Consider the following 16,944-nt stretch of genomic DNA (forward strand, 5'->3'; position numbering starts at 1 on the left):
CTCGGAATACTGCAAAAGTTTAAAAATGCTTTGGAACTCTCCCATTGTTCTTGGAAATCTGCTGAAGTTTAAAAATTCTTTGGAACTCTCCAATTGTTCTTGGAATTCTGCTGAAGTTTAAAAATGCTTTGGAACTCTTTCATTGTTCTCAGAATGTTACTGTTATTTAAATAAGTATGTAGAATTCTCCCATTGTTCTCAAAATTTTGGTGAAGTTTAAAATTGGTTTGGAACTCACCCACTGTTCTCGGAATTCTGCTGAAGTTTAAAGATGCTATGGAACCCTGTCATTGTTCTCAGACTACTGCTAAAGTTTAAAAATGCTTTGAAACTCTCCCATTGTTCTCGGAATTCTGCTGAAGTTTAAAAATGCTTTGGACCATTCCCATTGTTCTCGGAATTCTGCTGACATTTATAAATGATTTGGAACTCACTCTTAATGTTCTCGGAATTCTGCTGAAGGTTAAAGATGCTTTGGAACTCTCCCATTGTTCTCGTAATGTTATTTTTTTTTAAAAAAAGTCTGTAAAACTCTCTCATTGTTCTCGGAAATCTGCTGACGTTTAAAAATGCTTTGGAACTCTCCCATTGTTCTCGTAAATCTTCTGAAGTTTAAAAATGCTTTGGAACTCTCCCATTGATCTAGGAATGTTATTGTTTTTTTTTAAATAAGTCTGTAGAACTCTCCCATTGTTCTTGGAATTCTGCGGAGGTTTAAAAATGCTTTGGAACTCTCCCATTGTTCTCGGAATGTTATTCGTTTTTTTATAAATAAGTCTGTAGAACTCTCCCATTGTTCTCGGAATTCTGCTGAAGTTTAAAAATGCTTTGGAACTCTCCCATTGTTCTCGGAATGTTATTGTTCTTTTGCAATAAGTCTGTAGAACTCCCCAAATGTTCTTGGAATTCTGCTGAAGTTTAAAAATGCATTGGAACTCTCCTATTGTTCTCGGAATTCTGCTGAACTTTAAAAATGCTTTGGAACTCTCCCATTGTTCTCGTATTGTTATTGTTTTTTACATAAGTCTATAGATCTCTCCCATTATTCTTGGAATTCTGCGGAAGTTTAAAAATTCTTTGCAACTTTCCCATTCTTCTCGCAATTCTGCTGAAGGTTAAAAATGCATTGGAACTCTCCCATTGTTCTCAGAATGTTATTGCTTTATTAAATAAGTCTGTAGAAATCTCCCATTGTTCTCAAAGTTTTGGTGAAGTTTAAAAATGCTTTGGAACTCTCCCATTGTTCTTGGAATTCTACTGAAGTTTAAAAATGCTTTGTAACTCTCCCATTGTTCTCGGAATTCTGCTGAAGTTTAAAAATTCTTTCGAACTCAACCATTATTCTTGGAATTCGGCTGAAGTTTAAAAATGCTTTGGAAATCTTTCATTGTTCTCAGAATGTTACTGTTTTTTTAAATAATTCTGTAGAATTCTCCCATTGTTCTCAAAATTTTGGTGAAGTTTAAAAATGCTTTGGAACTCTTCCATTGTTCTCGGAATTCTACTGAAGTTTATTAATGCTTTGGAACTCGCTCTTATTGTTCGCGGAATTCTGCTGAAGTTTAAAGATGCTTTGGAACTCTCACATTGTTCTTGGAATGTTATTGTTTTTTTTTAAATAAGTCTTTAGAACCCTCAAATTGTTCTCGGAATTCTGCTGAGTTTAAAAATGCTTTGTAACTCTCCCATTTTTCTCGGAATGTTATTGTTTTTTTTTAAATAAGTCTGTGGAACTCTTCCATTGTTCACGTAATTCTGTTGAAGTTTAAAAATGCTTTGGAACTCTTCCATTGTTTTCAGAATGTTATTGTTTTTTTTGCAATAAGTCTGTGAAACTCTCCCATTATTCTCGGAATTCTGCTGAAGTTTAAAAATGCTTTGGAACTCTCCCATTGTTCTCGGAATTCTGCTGAAGTTTAAAAATGTTTTGGAACTCTCCCATTGCTCTCAGAATGTTATTGATTTTTTAATAAGTCTGTAAAACTCTCCAATTTTTCTCGGAAATTTGTTGAAGTTTAAAAATGCTTTGGAACTCTCTCATTGTTCTTGGAATTCTGCTGAACTTTAAAAATGCTTTGGAACTCTCCCATTGTTCTCGTACTTTTATTGTTTTTTTAAATAATTCTGTAGAGCTCTCCCATTTTTCTCGGAAATCTGCTGAAGTTTTAAAATTCTTTGCAACTTTCCCCTTCTTGTCGCAATTCAGCTGAAGTTTAAAAATGCTTTGGAACGATCCCATTGTCACACAATGTTATTGTTTTATTAAATAAGTCTGTAGAAATCTCCCATTTTTCTCAAAGTTTTGTTGAAGTTTAAAAATGCTTTGGAACTCTCCCAATGTTCTTGGAATTCTGCAGAAGATTAAAAATGCTTTGGAACCTTCCAATTGTTCTTGGAATTCTGATGAAGTTTACAAATTCTTAGGAACTCCCCCATTGTTCTTGGAATTCTGTTGATGTTTAAAAATGCTTTGGAACACTTTCATTGTTCTCAGAATGTTCCTGTTTTTTTAAATAAGTATGTAGAATTCTCCCATTGTTCTCAAAATTTTGATGAAGTTTAAAAATGCTTTGGAACACTCCCATTGTTCTCAGAATGTTATTCTTTTTTTAAATAAGTCTGTAGAACTCTCCCTTTATTCTCGGAATTCTGCTGAAGTTTAAAGATGCTATGGAACCCTCCCATTGTTCTCGGAATACTGCAAAAGTTTAAAAATGCTTTGGAACTCTCCCAATATTCTCGGAATTCTGCTAAAGTTTAAAGAAGCTATGGAACCCTCCATTTGTTCTCGGAATACTGCAAAAGTTTAAAAATGCTTTGGAACTCTCCCATTGTTCTTGGAATTCTGCTGAAGTTTAAAAATTCTTTGGAACTCTCCAATTGTTCTTGGAATTCTGCTGAAGTTTAAAAATGCTTTGGAACTCTTTCATTGTTCTCAGAATGTTACTGTTTTTTTAAATAAGTCTGTAGAATTCTGCCATTGTTCTCAAAATTTTGGTGAAGTTTAAAATTGGTTTGGAACTCTCCCATTGTTCTCGGAATTCTGCTGAAGTTTAAAGATGCTATGGAACCCTGTCATTGTTCTCAGAATACTGCTAAAGTTTAAAAATGCTTTGAAACTCTCCCATTGTTCTCGGAATTCTGCTGAAGTTTAAAAATTCTTTGGAACTCAACCATTATTCTTTGAATTCGGCTGAAGTTTAAAAATGCTTTGGAAATCTTTCATTGTTCTCAGAATGTTACTGTTTTTTTAAATAAGTCTGTAGAATTCTCCCATTGTTCTCAAAATTTTGGTGAAGTTTAAAAATGCTTTGGAACTCTCCCATTGTTCTCGGAATTCTGCTAAAGTTTAAAATGGTATGTAACCCTCCCATTGTTCTCGGAATACTGCTAAAGTTTAAAAATGCTTTGGAACTCTCCCATTGTTCTTGGAATTCTGCTGAAGTTTAAAAATGCTTTGTAACTCTCCAATTGTTCGCGGATTTCTGCTGAAGTTTAAAAATTCTTTCGAACTCAACCATTATTCTTGGAATTCGGCTGAAGTTTAAAAATGCTTTGGAAATCTTTCATTGTTCTCAGAATGTTACTGTTTTTTTAAATAAGTCTGTTGAATTCTCCCATTGTTCTCAAAATTTTGGTGAAGTTTAAAAATGCTTTGGAACTCTCCCATTGATCTAGGAATGTTATTGTTTCTTTTAAATAAGTCTGTAGAACTCTCCCATTGTTCTTGGAATTCTGCTGAAGTTTAAAAATTCTTTGGAACTCTCCAATTGTTCTTGGAATTCTGCTGAAGTTTAAAGATGCTATGGAACCCTCCCATTGTTCTCGGAATACTGCAAAAGTTTAAAAATGCTTTGGAACTCTCCCATTGTTCTTGGAATTCTGCTGAAGTTTAAAAATGCTTTGGAACTCTCCCATTGTTCTCGTATTGTTATTGTTTTTTACATAAGTCTATAGATCTCTCCCATTATTCTCGGAATTCTGCTGAAGTTTAAAAATTCTTTGCAACTTTCCCATTCTTCTCGCAATTCTGCTGAAGGTTAAAATTGCTTTGTAACTTTCCCATTGTTCTCGGAATTCTGCTGAAGTTTAAAAATTCTTTGGAACTCAACCATTATTCATGGAATTCGGCTGAAGTTTAAAAATGCTTTGGAAATCTTTCATTGTTCTCAGAATGTTACTGTTTTTTTAAATAAGTCTGTAGAATTCTCCCATTGTTCTCAAAATTGTGGTGAAGTTTAAAAATGCTTTGGAACTCTCCCATTGATCTAGGAATGTTATTGTTTTTTTTAAATAAGTCTGTAGAACTCTCCCATTGTTCTTGGAATTCTGCAGAGGTTTAAAAATGCTTTGGAACTCTCCCATTGTTCTCGGAATGTTATTTGTTTTTTTATAAATAAGTCTGTAGAACTCTCCCATTGTTCCCAGAATTCTGCTGAAGTTTAAAAATGCTTTGGAACTCTACCATTGTTCTCGGAATGTTATTGTTCTTTTGCAATAAGTCTGTGGAACTCTCCAAATGTTCTTGTAAATTTGGTGAAGTTTAAAAATGCTTTGGAACTCTCCCATTGTTCTCGGAATTCTGGTGAAGTTTAAAAATGCATTGGAACTCTCCTATTGTTCTCGGAATTCTGCTGAACTTTAAAAATGCTTTGGAACTCTCCCATTGTTCTCGTATTGTTATTGTTTTTTACATAAGTCTATAGATCTCTCCCATTATTTTTGTAATTCTGCTGAAGTTTAAAAATTCTTTGCAACTTTCCCATTCTTCTCGCAATTCTGCTGAAGGTTAAAAATGCATTGGAACTCTCCCATTGTTCTCAGAATGTTATTGCTTTATTAAATAAGTCTGTAGAAATCTCCCATTGTTCTCAAAGTTTTGGTGAAGTTTAAAAATGCTTTGGAACTCTCCCATTGTTCTTGGAATTCTGCTGAAGTTTAAAAATGCTTTGTAACTCTCCCATTGTTCTCGGAATTCTGCTGAAGTTTAAAAATTCTTTGGAACTCAACCATTATTCTTGGAATTCGGCTGAAGTTTAAAAATGCTTTGGAAATCTTTCATTGTTCTCAGAATGTTAATGTTTTTTTAAATAAGTCTGTAGAATTCTCCCATTGTTCTCAAAATTTTGGTGAAGTTTAAAAATGCTTTGGAACTCTTCCATTGTTCTCGGAATTCTGCTAAAGTTTAAAGATGCTATGTAACCCTCCCATTGTTCTCGGAATACTGCTAAAGTTTAAAAATTCTTTGGAACTCTCCCATTGTTCTTGTAATTCTGCGGAAGTTTAAAAATGCTTTGGAACACTCCCATTGTTCTGGGAATTCTACTGAAGTTTATTAATGCTTTGGAACTCGCTCTTATTGTTCGCGGAATTCTGCTGAAGTTTAAAGATGCTTTGGAACTCTCACATTGTTCTCGGAATGTTATTGTTTTTTTTTAAATAAGTCTTTAGAACCCTCAAATTGTTCTCGGAATTCTGCTGAGTTTTAAAAATGCTTTGTAACTCTCCCATTTTTCTCGGAATGTTATTGTTTTTTTTTAAATAAGTCTGTAGAACTCTCCCATTCTTCACGTAATTCTGTTGAAGTTTAAAAATGCTTTGGAACTCTTCCATTGTTTTCGGAATGTTATTGTTTTTTTGCAATAAGTCTGTAGAACTCTCCCATTATTCTCGGAATTCTGCTGAAGTTTAAAAATGCTTTGGAACTCTCCCATTGTTCTCGGAATTCTGCTGAAGTTTAAAAATGTTTTGAAACTCTCCCATTGCTCTCAGAATGTTATTGATTTTTTAATAAGTCTGTAAAACTCTCCAATTGTTCTCGGAAATTTGTTGAAGTTTAAAAATGCTTTGGAACTCTCTCATTGTACTCGGAATTCTGGTGAAGTTTAAAAATGCATTGGAACTCTCCTATTGTTCTCGGAATTCTGCTGAACTTTAAAAATGCTTTGGAACTCTCCCATTGTTCTCGTACTTTTATTGTTTTTTTAAATAATTCTGTAGAGCTCTCCCATTTTTCTCGGAAATCTGCTGAAGTTTTAAAATTCTTTGCAACTTTCCCATTCTTGTCGCAATTCCGCTGAAGTTTAAAAATGCTTTGGAACGATCCCATTGTCACACAATGTTATTGTTTTATTAAATAAGTCTGTAGAAATCTCCCATTTTTCTCAAAGTTTTGTAGAAGTTTAAAAATGCTTTGGAACTCTCCCAATGTTCTTGGAATTCTGCAGAAGATTAAAAATGCTTTGGAACCTTCCAATTGTTCTTGGAATTCTGATGAAGTTTACAAATTCTTAGGAACTCCCCCATTGTTCTTGGAATTCTGTTGATGTTTAAAAATGCTTTGGAACACTTTCATTGTTCTCAGAATGTTACTGTTTTTTTAAATAAGTATGTAGAATTCTCCCATTGTTCTCAAAATTTTGATGAAGTTTAAAAATGCTTTGGAACTCTCCCATTATTCTCAGAATGTTATTCTTTTTTTAAATAAGTCTGTAGAACTCTCCCTTTATTCTCGGAATTCTGCTGAATTTTAAAGATGCTATGGAACCCTCCCATTGTTCTGGGAATACTGCAAAAGTTTAAAAATGCTTTGGAACTCTCCCAATATTCTCGGAATTCTGCTAAAGTTTAAAGATGCTATGGAACCCTCCATTTGTTCTCGGAATACTGCAAAAGTTTAAAAAAGCTTTGGAACTCTCCCATTGTTCTTGGAATTCTGCTGAAGTTTAAAAATTCTTTGGAACTCTCCAATTGTTCTTGAAATTCTGCTGAAGTTTAAAAATGCTTTGGAACTCTTTCATTGTTCTCAGAATGTTACTGTTTTTTTAAATAAGTCTGTAGAATTCTGCCATTGTTCTCAAAATTTTGGTGAAGTTTAAAATTGGTTTGGAACTCTCCCATTGTTCTCGGAATTCTGCTGAAGTTTAAAGATGCTATGGAACCCTCTCATTGTCCTCAGAATACTGCTAAAGTTTAAAAATGCTTTGAAACTCTCCCATTGTTCTCGGAATTCTGCTGAAGTTTAAAAATTCTTTGGAACTCAACCATTATTCTTGGAATTCGGCTGAAGTTTAAAAATGCTTTGGAAATCTTTCATTGTTCTCAGAATGTTACTGTTTTTTTAAATAAGTCTGTAGAATTCTCCCATTGTTCTCAAAATTTTGGTGAAGTTTAAAAATGCTTTGGAACTCTCCCATTGTTCTCGGAATTCTGCTAAAGTTTAAAGATGGTATGTAACCCTCCCATTGTTCTCGGAATACTGCTAAAGTTTAAAAATGCTTTGTAACTCTCCCATTGTTCTTGGAATTCTGCTGAAGTTTAAAAATGCTTTGTAACTCTCCAATTGTTCTCGGATTTCTGCTGAAGTTTAAAAATTCTTTGGAACTCAACCATTATTCTTGGAATTCGGCTGAAGTTTAAAAATGCTTTGGAAATCTTTCATTGTTCTCAGAATGTTACTGTTTTTTTAAATAAGTCTGTTGAATTCTCCCATTGTTCTCAAAATTTTGGTGAAGTTTAAAAATGCTTTGGAACTCTCCCATTGATCTAGGAATGTTATTGTTTCTTTTAAATAAGTCTGTAGAGCTCTCCCATTGTTCTTGGAATTCTGCTGAGGTTTAAAAATGCTTTGGAACTCTCCCATTGTTCTCGGAATGTTATTTGTTTTTTTATAAATAAGTCTGTAGAACTCTCCCATTGTTCTCAGAATTCTGCTGAAGTTTAAAAATGCTTTGGAACTCTACCATTGTTCTCGGAATGTTATTGTTCTTTTGCAATAAGTCTGTAGAACTCTCCAAATGTTCTTGGAAATTTGGTGAAGTTTAAAAATGCTTTGGAACTCTCCCATTGTTCTCGTAATTCTGGTGAAGTTTAAAAATGTATTGGAACTCTCCTATTGTTCTCGGAATTCTGCTGAACTTTAAAAATGCTTTGGAACTCTCCCATTGTTCTCGTATTGTTATTGTTTTTTACATAAGTCTATAGATCTCTCCCATTATTCTTGTAATTCTGCTTAAGTTTAAAAATTCTTTGCAACTTTCCCATTCTTCTCGCAATTCTGCTGAAGGTTAAAAATGCATTGGAACTCTCCCATTGTTCTCAGAATGTTATTGCTTTATTAAATAAGTCTGTAAAAATCTCCCATTGTTCTCAAAATTTTGGTGAAGTTTAAAAATGCTTTGGAACTCTCCCATTGTTCTTGGAATTCTGCTGAAGTTTAAAAATGCTTTGTAACTCTCCCATTGTTCTCGGAATTCTGCTGAAGTTTAAAAATTCTTTGGAACTCAACCATTATTCTTGGAATTCGGCTGAAGTTTAAAAATGCTTTGGAAATCTTTCATTGTTCTCAGAATGTTACTGTTTTTTTAAATAAGTCTGTAGAATTCTCCCATTGTTCTCAAAATTTTGGTGAAGTATAAAAATGCTTTGGAACTCTTCCATTGTTCTCGGAATTCTGCTAAAATTTAAAGATGCTATGGAACCCTCCCATCGGTCTCGGAATACTGCTAAAGTTTAAAAATTCTTTGGAACTCTCCCATTGTTCTTGTAATTCTGCGGAAGTTTAAAAGTGCTTTGGAACACTCCCATTGTTCTCGGAATTCTACTGAAGTTTATTAATGCTTTGGAGCTCGCTCTTATTGTTCGCGGAATTCTGCTGAAGTTTAAAGATGCTTTGGAACTCTCACATTGTTCTCGGAATGTTATTGTTTTTTTTTAAATAAGTCTTTAGAACCCTCAAATTGTTCTCGGAATTCTGCTGAGTTTTAAAAATGCTTTGTAACTCTCCCATTTTTCTCGGAATGTTATTGTTTTTTTTTAAATAAGTCTGTAGAACTCTCCGATTGTTCACGTAATTCTGATGAAGTTTAAAAATGCTTTGGAACTCTTCCATTGTTTTCAGAATGTTATTGTTTTTTGCAATAAGTCTGTAGAACTCTCCCATTGTTCTCGGAATTCTGCTGAAGTTTAAAAATGCTTAGGAACTCTCACAATGTTCTCGGAATTCTGCTAAAGTTTAAAAATGTTTTGGAACTCTCCCATTGCTCTCAGAATGTTATTGATTGTTTAATAAGTCTGTAAAACTCTCCAATTGTTCTCGGAAATTTGTTGAAGTTTAAAAATGCTTTGGAACTCTCTCATTGTACTCGGAATTCTGGTGAAGTTTAAAAATGCATTGAAACTCTCCTATTGTTCTCGGAATTCTGCTGAACTTTAAAAATGCTTTGGAACTCTCCCATTGTTCTCGTACTGTTATTGTTTTTTTAAATAATTCTGTAGAGCTCTCCCATTTTTCTCGGAAATCTGCTGAAGTTTTAAAATTCTTTGCAACTTTCCCATTCTTGTCGCAATTCTTCTGAAGTTTAAAAATGCTTTGGAACGCTCCCATTGTCACACAATGTTATTGTTTTATTAAATAAGTCTGTAGAGATCTCCCATTTTTCTCAAAGTTTTGTTGAAGTTTAAAAATGCTTTGGAACTCTCCCAATGTTCTTGGAATTCTGCAGAAGATTAAAAATGCTTTGGAACCTTCCAATTGTTCTTGGAATTCTGATGAAGTTTACAAATTCTTAGGAACTCTCCCATTGTTCTTGGAATTCTGTTGATGTTTAAAAATGCTTTGGAACACTTTCATTGTTCTCAGAATGTTACTGTTTTTTTAAATAAGAATGTAGAATTCTCCCATTGTTCTCAAAATTTTGATGAAGTTTAAAAATGCTTTGGAACTCTCCCATTGTTCTCAGAATGTTATTCTTTTTTTAAATAAGTCTGTAGAACTCTCCATTTATTCCCGGAATTCTGCTGAAGTTTAAAGATGCTATGGAACCCTCCCATTGTTCTCGGAATACTGCAAAAGTTTAAAAATGCTTTGGAACTCTCCCCTTATTCTCGAAATTCTGCTAAAGTTTAAAGATGCTATGGAACCCTCCAATTGTTCTCGGAATACTGCAAAAGTTTAAAAATGCTTTGTAACTCTCCCATTGTTCTTGAAATTCTGCTGAAGTTTAAAAATTCTTTGGAACTCTCCAATTGTTCTTGGAATTCTGCTGAAGTTTAAAAATTCTTTGGACCATTCCCATTGTTCTCGGAATTCTGCTGACATTTATAAATGATTTGGAACTCACTCTTAATGTTCTCGGAATTCCGCTGATGTTTAAAGATGCTTTGGAACTCTCCCATTGTTCTCGTAATGTTATTTTTTTTTTTAAAAAGTCTGTAAAACTCTCTCATGTTCTCGGAAATCTGCTGATGTTTAAAAATGCTTTGGAACTCTCCCATTGTTCTCGTAAATCTTCTGAAGTTTAAAAATGCTTTGGAACTCTCCCATTGATCTAGGAATGTTATTGTTTTTTTTAAATAAGTCTGTAGAACTCTCCCATTGTTCTTGGAATTCTGCGGAGGTTTAAAAATGCTTTGGAACTCTCCCATTGTTCTCGGAATGTTATTGTTCTTTTGCAATAAGTCTGTAGAACTCTCCAAATGTTCTTGCAAATTTGGTGAAGTTTAAAAATGCTTTGGAACTCTCCCATTGTTCTCGTATTGTTATTGTTTTTTACATAAGTCTATAGATCTCTCCCATTATTCTCGGAATTCTACTGAAGGTTAAAAATGCATTGGAACTCTCCCATTGTTCTCAGAATGTTATTGTTTTATTAAATAAGTCTGTAGAAATCTCCCATTGTTCTCAAAGTTTTGGTGAAGTTTAAAAATGCTTTGGAACTCTCCCATTGTTCTTAGAATTCTGCTGAAGTTTAAAAATGCTTTGTAACTTTCCCATTGTTCTCGGAATTCTGCTGAAGTTTAAAAATTCTTTGGAACTCAACCATTATTCTTGGAATTCGGCTGAAGTTTAAAAATGCTTTGGAAATCTTTCATTGTTCTCAGAATGTTACTGTTTTTTTAAATAAGTCTGTAGAATTCTCCCATTGTTCTCAAAATTTTGGTGAAGTTTAAAAATGCTTTGGAACTCTCCCATTGTTCTCGGAATTCTGCTGAAGTTTAAAGATGGTATGGAACCCTCCCATTGTTCTCGGAATACTGCTAAAGTTTAAAAATGCTTTGGAACTCTCCCATTGTTCTTGGAATTCTGCTGAAGTTTAAAAATGCTTTGTAACTCTCCAATTGTTCTCGGAATTCTGCTGAAGTTTAAAAATTCTTTGGAACTCAACCATTATTCTTGGAATTCGGCTGAAGTTTAAAAATGCTTTGGAAATCTTTCATTGTTCTCAGAATGTTACTGTTTTTTTAAATAAGTCTGTAGAATTCTCCCATTGTTCTCAAAATTTTGGTGAAGTTTAAAAATGCTTTGGAACTCTCCCATTGTTCTCGGAATTCTGCTAAAGTTTAAAGATGCTATGGAACCCTCCCATTGTTCTCGGAATACTGCTAAAGTTTAAAAATTCTTTGGAACTCTCCCATTGTTCTTGTAATTCTGCGGAAGTTTAAAAATGCTTTGGAACACTCCCATTGTTCACGGAATTCTACTGAAGTTTATTAATGCTTTGAAACTCGCTCTTATTGTTCGCGGAATTCTGCTGAAGTTTAAAGATGCTTTGGAACTCTCACATTGTTCTCGGAATGTTATTTTTTTTTTAAATAAGTCTTTAGAACCCTCAAATTGTTCTCGGAATTCTGCTGAGTTTTAAAAATGCTTTGTAACTCTCCCATTTTTCTCGGAATGTTATTGTTTTTTTTAAATAAGTCTGTAGAACTCTCCCATTGTTCACGGAATTCTGCTGAAGTTTAAAAATGCTTTGGAACTCTCCCATTGTTTTCGGAATGTTATTGTTTTTTTGCAATAAGTCTGTAGAACTCTCCCATTATTCTCGGAATTCTGCTGAAGTTTAAAAATGCTTTGGATCTCTCCCATTGTTCTCGGAATTCTGCTGAAGTTTAAAAATGCTTAGGAACTCTCACATTGTTCTCGGAATTCTGCTAAAGTTTAAAAATGTTTTGTAACTCTCCCATTTCTCTCAGAATGTTATTGATTTTTTAATAAGTCTGTAAAACTCTCCAATTGTTCTCGGAATTTGTTGAAGTTTAAAAATGCTTTGCAACTCTCTCATTGTACTCGGCATTCTGGTGAAGTTTAAAAATGCATTGGAACTCTCCTATTGTTCTCGGAATTCTGCTGAACTTTAAAAATGCTTTGGAACTCTCCCATTGTTCTCGTACTGTTATTGTTTTTTTAAATAAGTCTGTAGAGCTCTCCCATTTTTCTCGGAAATCTGCTGAAGTTTAAAAATTCTTTGCAACTTTCCCATTCTTGACGCAATTCTGCTGAAGTTTAAAAATGCTTTGGAACTCTCCAATTGTTCACACAATGTTATTGTTTTATTAAATAAGTCTGTAGAAAGCTCCCATTTTTCTCAAAGTTTTGTTGAAGTTTAAAAATGCTTTGGAACTCTCCTAATGTTCTTGGAATTCTGCAGAAGATTAAAAATGCTTTGGAATCTTCCAATTGTTCTCGGAATTCTGATGAAGTTTACAAATTCTTAGGAACACTCCCATTGTTCTTGGAATTCTGCTGATGTTTAAAAATGCTTTGGAACACTTTCATTGTTCTCAGAATGTTACTGTTTTTTCAAATAAGTATGTAGAATTCTCCCATTGTTCTCAAAATTTTGATGAAGTTTAAAAATGCTTTGGAACTCTCCCATTGTTCTCAGAATGGAATTCTTTTTTTAAATAAGTCTGTAGAACTCTCCCTTTATTCTCGGAATTCTGCTGAAGTTTAAAGATGCTATGGAACCCTCCCATTGTTGTAGGAATACTGCAAAAGTTTAAAAATGCTTTGGAACTCTCCCATTATTCTCGGAATTCTACTGAAGTTTATAAATGATTTGGAACTCTCCCATTGTTCTCGGATTTCTGCTGAACTTTAAAAATGCTTTCGAACTCTCCCATTGTTCTCGTACTGTTATTGTTTTTTAAATAAGTCTGTAGAACTCTCCCATTGTTCTCGGAATTCTGCTGAAGTTTAAAAATTCTTTGCAACTTTCCCATTCTTGTTGCAATTCTGTTGAAGTTTAAAAATGCTTTGGAACTCTCCCATTGTTCACAGAATGTTATTGTTTTATTAAATAAGTCGGTAGAAATCTCCCATTTTTCTCAAAGTTTTGTTGAAGTTTAAAAATGCTTTGGAACTCTCCAATTGTTCTGAGAATTCTGATGAAGTTTTAAAATTCTTAGGAACTCTTTCATTGTTCTTTGAATTCTGCTGATGTTTAAAAATACTTTGGAACTCTTTCAATGTTCTCGGAATCCTACTGAAGTTTAAAAATGATTTGGAACTCTCCCATTGTTCTCGGAATTCTACTGAAGTTTATAAATGATTTGGAACTTTCCCATTGTTCTCGGAATGTTATTGTTTTTTTTTAAATATATCTGTAGAACTCTCCCATTGTTCTTGGAATTCTGCTGAGTTTTAAAAATGCTTTGGAATTCTCCCATTGTTCTCGGAATGTTATTGTTTTTTTTTAAATAAGTCTGTAGAACTCTCCTATTGTTCTCGGAATTCTGCTGAAGTTTAAAAATGCTTTGGAACTCTCCCATTGTTTTCGGAATGTTATTTTTTTTTTGCAATAAGTCTGTAGAACTCTCCCATTGTTCTCGGAATTCTGCTGAAGTTTAAAAATGCTTTGGAACTCTCCCAATGTTCTCGGAATTCTGCTGAAGTTTAAAAATGCTTTGGAACTCTCACATTGTTCTCAGAATTCTGCTGCAGTTTAAAAATGTATTGGAACTCTCCCACTGTTCTCAGAATGTTATTGATTTTTTAATAAGTCTGTAAAACTCTCCAATTGCTCTGGGAATTCTGCTGAAGTTTAAAAATACATTGGAACTCTCCCATTGTTCTCGGAATTCTGCTGAACTTTAAAAATGCTTTGGAACTCTCCCATTGTTCTCGGAATTCTGCTGAACTTTAAAAATGCTTTGGAACTCTCCCATTGTTCTCAGAATGTTATTGTTTTTTGCAATAAGTCTGTAGAACTCTCCCATTGTTCTCGGAACTCTGTTGTAGTTTAAAAATGCTTTGGAACTCTCCCATTGTTCTCGGAATTCTGCTGAACTTTAAAAATGCTTTGTAACTCTCCCATTGTTCTCATACTGTTATTCTTTATTAAATAATTCTGTAGAACTCTCGCATTGTTCTCGGAATTCTGCTGAAGTTTAAAAATTCTTTGCAACTTTCCCATTCTTGTTGCAATTCTGCTGAAGTCTAAAAATGATTTGGAACTCTCCCATTGTTCACAGAATGTTATTGTTTTATTAAATAAGTTGGTAGAAATCTCTCACTTTTCTCAAAGTTTTGTTGAAGTTAAGAAATGGTTTGAACTCTCCCAATGTTCTTGGAATTCTGCTAAAGATTAAAAATGCTTTGGAACTCTCCAATTTTTCTCGGAATTCTGATGAAGTTTAAAAAATTTTAGGAACTCTCCCATTGTTCTTGGAATTCTGCTGATGTTTAAAAATGCTTTGGAACTCTTTCATTATTCTCAGAATGTTACTGTTTTTTTAAATAAGTATGTAGAATTCTCCCATTGTTCTCAAAATTTTGATGAAGTTTAAAAATGCTTTTGAACTCTCCCATTGTTCTCAGAATGTTATTCTTTTTTTAAATAAGTCTGTAGAACTCTCCCTTTATTCTCCGAATTCTGTTGAAGTTTAAAGATGCTATGGAACCCTCCCATTGTTCTCGGAATACTGCAAAAGTTTAAAAATGCTTTGGAGATCTCCCATTGTTCTTGGAATTCTGCTGAAGTTTAAAAATTCTTTGGAACTCTCCAATTGTTCTTGGAATTCTGCTGATATTTAAAAATGCTTTGGAACTCTTTAATAGTTCTCAGAATGTTATTATTTTTTTAAATAAGTCTGTAGAATTCTCCCATTGTTCTCAAAATTTTGGTGAAATTTAAAAATGCTTTGGAACTCTCCCATTGTTCTCGGAATACTGCTAAAGTTTAAAAATGCTTTGAAACTCTCCCATTGTTCTCGAAATTCTGCTGAAGTTTAAAAATGCTTTGGACCATTCCCGTTGTTCTCGGAATTCTGTTGACGTTTATAAATGCTTTGGAACTCACACTTAATGTTTTAGGAATTCTGCTGAAGTTTAAAAATGCTTTGGAACTCTCCCATTGTTCACGTAATGTTATTTTTTTTTTAAAAAAAGTCTGTAAAACTCTCTCATTGTTCTCGGAAATCTTATCACATTTAAAAATGCTTTGGAACTCTCCCCTTGTTCTAAAAATGTTATTGTTTTTTTAAATAAGTCTGTAGAACTCTCCCATTGTTCTTGGAATTCTGCGGAGGTTTAAAAATGCTTTGGAACTCTCCCATTGTTCTTGTAATGTTATTGTTTTTTTATAAATAAGTCTGTATAACTTTCCCATTGTTCTCTGAATTCTGCTGAAGTTTAAAAATGCATTGGAACTCTCCCATTGTTCTCGGAATGTTATTGTTCTTTTGCAATAAGTCTGTAGAACTCTCCCATTGTTCTTGGAATTCTGGTGAAGTTTAAAAATGCTTTGGAACTTTCACATTGTTCTCGGAATTCTGCTGAAGTTTAAATATGTTCTGGAACTCTCCCATTGTTCTCAGAATGTTATTGATTTTTTAATAAGTCTGTAAAACTCTCCAAATGTTCTTGGAATTCTGGTGAAGTTTAAAAATGCTTTGTAACTTTCCCATTGTTCTCGGAATTCTGCTGAAGTTTAAAAATTCTTTGGAACTCAACCATTATTCTTGGAATTCGGCTGAAGTTTAAAAATGCTTTGGAAATCTTTCATTGTTCTCAGAATGTTACTGTTTTTTTAAATAAGTCTGTAGAATTCTCCCATTGTTCTCAGAATGTTATTGTTTTATTAAATAAGTCTGTAGAAATCTCCCATTTTTCTCAAAGTTTTGGTGAAGTTTAAAAATGCTTTGGAACTCTCCCATTGTTCTTGGAATTCTGCTGAAGTTTAAAAATGCTTTGTAACTTTCCCATTGTTCTCGGAATTCTGCTGAAGTTTAAAAATTCTTTGGAACTCAACCATTATTCTTGGAATTCGGCTGAAGTTTAAAAATGCTTTGGAAATCTTTCATTGTTCTCAGAATGTTACTGTTTTTTTAAATAAGTCTGTAGAATTCTCCCATTGTTCTCAAAATTTTGGTGAAGTTTAAAAATGCTTTGGAACTCTCCGATTGTTCTCGGAATTCTGCTAAAGTTTAAAGATGGTATGGAACCCTCCCATTGTTCTCGGAATACGGCTAAAGTTTAAAAATGCTTTGGAACTCTCCCATTGTTCTTGGAATTCTGCTGAAGTTTAAAATGCTTTGTAACTTTCCCATTGTTCTCGGAATTCTGCTGAAGTTTAAAAATTCTTTGGAACTCAACCATTATTCTTGGAATTCGGCTGAAGTTTAAAAATGCTTTGGAAATCTTTCATTGTTCTCAGAATGTTACTGTTTTTTTAAATAAGTATGTAGAATTCTCCCATTGTTCTCAAAATTTTGATGAAGTTTAAAAATGCTTTTGAACTCTCCCATTGTTCTCAGAATGTTATTCTTTTTTTAAATAAGTCTGTAGAACTCTCCCTTTATCCTCCGAATTCTGCTGAAGTTTAAAGATGCTATGGAACCCTCCCATTGTTCTCGGAATACTGCAAAAGTTTAAAAATGCTTTGGAGATCTCCCATTGTTCTTGGAATTCTGCTGAAGTTTAAAAATTCTTTGGAACTCTCCAATTGTTCTTGGAATTCTGCTGATATTTAAAAATGCTTTGGAACTCTTTAATAGTTCTCAGAATGTTATTATTTTTTTAAATAAGTCTGTAGAATTCTCCCATTGTTCTCAAAATTTTGGTGAAATTTAAAAATGCTTTGGAACTCTCCCATTGTTCTCGGAATACTGCTAAAGTTTAAAAATGCTTTGAAACTCTCCCATTGTTCTCGGAATTCTGCTGAA

Source organism: Phyllobates terribilis, unplaced genomic scaffold (assembly GCF_046119375.1).
Source record: "Phyllobates terribilis strain yellow unplaced genomic scaffold, ASM4611937v1 Scaffold_10__3_contigs__length_209671492, whole genome shotgun sequence".
In the NCBI taxonomy this organism is placed as follows: Eukaryota; Metazoa; Chordata; class Amphibia; order Anura; family Dendrobatidae; genus Phyllobates; species Phyllobates terribilis.